We start from the raw sequence: 3,418 nt of genomic DNA on the forward strand, positions 1-3,418 counted from the left end.
GGATTCGATCCTGACTTCCCTTGCTACCTAGCTAGCAAAAGGGATTGACTCCGGAGCAGACTATGGAGATACTTTTCCCGTTCTCTTTGAGTGGGAAAGCTAAATTGTGGATTAATGGGTTGAATCGGGCGGATTTGAAAATCACTAATTGGGAATCCTTGGCTCTTGCTTTTTATGTTAAATATTTTCCACCTGAGAAAACGGCTCGTCTGAGGGGTCAGATATTAGGTATCTCACAACAAGCGGATGAGAGTTTGTTCGAGGTCTGGGAGAGATTCAAGGATTTGCAAAGAGAATGCCCGCACCATGGTTTGGAAGATTGGTTCTTGATTCAGCAGTTTTATAATGGTCTGGGCAATGAGTCTAGATGTTTGTTGGATTCAGCTGCCAGTGGGAGGTTAATGCAACTAGAGGTGCCTAGAGCTATGGAGGTGATTCAGGAGATAGGCATTCACAATGCCCAGTATGGGAATCCTAGAGGTCTATCTAACAGGGGTGGTAAGCATGATTTAAATTCCATTGAACAATTAACTGCCTAATTGACTGCTTTACACTATAAGTTTGATAATATGCAAGCAGCCAATACTCAATCTGCCCAACCTGCTAGTGTAGCTGCTATGAGTGCCCAACCTGCTACTGTTTGTGAAAGTTGTGGAATGTCTGGTCATTATGCACCGGAATGTAGGAGCTCTGTTGAACAGTGTAACGCATTTTAATCCTACAAACAAAATAACCCATTCTCCAACTCTTACAATGAGGGCTACAAAAACAACCCTCTACTATCCTACAGGAGCAACAATATCCAGAACCCTCACCAAGTCCAACATCCACCACAGCAACCATACCAACCCCCACATCAACAATCCTACCAACCACGGAACAACTACAACCAACAGTCTAGTGGACCATCTGGGTTCCCTAGACAACACACATCACCTCCACCACCACCACCTCAAACCACACAGCCTGACCCTATGCTAGTAGAGATGAGAAACATGATGCTACAAATGCAAAAATCTGTAAGTGAAAAGGATGCAAAGATTGATGCTCTTACTGCTCACAACAAGATCATTGATACACAGTTGGTACAGATGGTTACTACTATTGCAGGGAGGCCACCAGGCCAATTTCCTTCACAGCCCGAAAATAGGGAGACTGCGAATGCAATTACATTGAGGAGTGGTAGGGATTATGATGGTCCTTCTATGCCAGTTGAGGCTTATTCTGGGGTGTCTGCTAGTGGTCTGGTCAGTGAGGAAATCCCAAAGATAGTTATGGATGGTAAGGAAGCTGAAAAGGTAGTCAATGAGAATGAGGCAACAACTGAGGTTAAGAAGGGGGTAGATATTCAAGTACCACCTGTTGCACTCCCCTTCCCAAACCGACAACTCAAGAATAAGCTAGACAAGCAGTTTGGCAGATTCTTGGAAGTGGTCAAAAATTTGCAGGTAACGGTTCCTTTTACTGAATTAATTTTACAGGTTCCTGCTTATGCTAAATTCATGAAAGATATTTTGACCAGGAAACGTGCTTTTTGTGAGGTAGAGACTGTAGCTTTCACTGAGGAATGTAGTGCTTATTTGCAAAACAAGTCTCCACCTAAACTTAAAGACCCCGGGAGTTTTTCCATCCCATGTAACATTGGCACTGTATTTATTGATAAGGCTTTATGTGATTTAGGTGCTAGTGTGTCTGTCATGCCTTTGTCTGTCTGTACTAAACTGAATATGGGTGAGCTTAAGGTTACTAATATCACTCTACAAATGGCCGACCGTTCTGTCAAATACCCCTTAGGTGTTTTAGAAGACGTCCATGTTAGAGTAGGTAAATTCTATATACCTGTAGACTTTGTGGTACTAGACATGCAAGAGGATTCTCAAATTCCCATAATCTTAGGTAGACCCTTCCTTCACACGGCGGGGGCGGTCATTGATGTTAAAAGTGGGAAATTGACTTTGTCTGTTGGGGATGATAAGGTGACTTTTAATCTAAATAGTGCCTTAAAAAGTCCCATGCTAGAGGAAGAACAATGCTATCGTATAGATGTAGTTGATTTTATTACTCGTGATAACGTCTCCCAAGTTCTCGAAAGAGATCCCTTGGAGGCAGTGCTTTGTTGTGAGTCTTCTGCAGGTGATAGCAGTTCTTGGAGTGCTGAAGTGGATGCTCTAGAGTTGGCTCTTAATGGTGGAGAATCTGAGCCGGAGAGCACCAAAATGAAGAGGTTAGTTCGGTCGGTTTGTTCTGTTAAAGAGGTAAAGAAACCCGAACTTAAGCCTCTTCCTGCTAACCTTAAATATGCGTTTTTAGATGATGAACAACTTTGCCCTGTGATCGTCAGTACTGCACTTGATGCAGACCAGTTATCCCAACTTCTTATTGTGGTTAAAAGGCACAAAAAGGCCATTGAGTATTGATGATTTAAAGGGTATTAGCCCTGACTTTTGTATGCATAGGATACATCTAGATGAAAATCATAAACCATGCATCCAACCCCAGCGTCGTTTGAACCCTGTCATGCAAGATGTTGTAAAAGCTGAAGTTATGAAATTGCTTGATGCGGGTATTGTGTATGATGTGTCTGATTCTAAGTGGGTGAGTTCTGTTCAGGTAGTGCCGAAGAAAGGGGGGACAACTGTGGTGAGAAATGAAAAAAATGAGTTGATACCAACTAGGGTAGTCATAGGTTGGCGCATGTGCATTGATTATAGGCGTCTTAATGTTGCTACTAAAAAGGACCATTTTCCCCTTCCCTTCATTGATCAAATGTTAGAAAGGCTAGCCTGTCACAAGTTTTTCTGTTACCTGGATGGTTATTCTGGTTTCTTTCAAATTCCCATACATCCAGACGACCAGGAAAAGACCACCTTCACCTTTCCCTATGGTATCTTTGCATATCGTAGGATGCCTTTTGGTCTGTGTAATGCTTCTGCTACTTTCCAACGTTGCATGATGAGTATCTTTTCTGATTTTATTGAGTCTATCGTGGAAGTGTTTATGGATGATTTTAGCGTCTATGGTACTTCTTTTGATTCTTGCTTGCTAAATCTGACTAAAGTCTTGAAAAGATGTGAAGAGTGTAATTTAGTCTTGAACTGGGAAAAGTGTCATTTCATGGTTACCGAAGGGGTGGTTTTGGGACATTTGATATCTGATAAGGGCATTCAAGTGGATCGAGCTAAGGTCCAAGTGATTGAACAATTACACCCTCCAGTTAATGTGAAGGGTGTTAGAAGTTTTCTTGGTCATGCGGGGTTTTATCGCCGCTTTATCAAGGATTTTTCTAAAATTGTTTAACCACTTACCCAACTCCTCCTCAAGGATGCCCCGTTTGCGTTTACTGATGCTTGTCTTGAGGCCTTTGACAGGATTAAATAGGCACTGATTTCGGCTCCCATCATTCGTTCTCCCGAATGGG

General features: G+C 42.4%; 1 non-coding gene across 1 annotated transcript; it reads right to left on the bottom strand.

The window, feature by feature from the left end:
- Positions 1-206: 206 nt before the first annotated feature.
- LOC130460180 (small nucleolar RNA R71) lies at positions 207-313 on the bottom strand. The gene has a single exon (XR_008920124.1). It is a non-coding gene; the product is annotated as a small nucleolar RNA R71 (small nucleolar RNA).
- Between the last annotated feature and the right edge of the window lie 3,105 nt (positions 314-3,418).

Source organism: Spinacia oleracea, chromosome 4, assembly GCF_020520425.1.
Source record: "Spinacia oleracea cultivar Varoflay chromosome 4, BTI_SOV_V1, whole genome shotgun sequence".
In the NCBI taxonomy this organism is placed as follows: Eukaryota; Viridiplantae; Streptophyta; class Magnoliopsida; order Caryophyllales; family Amaranthaceae; genus Spinacia; species Spinacia oleracea.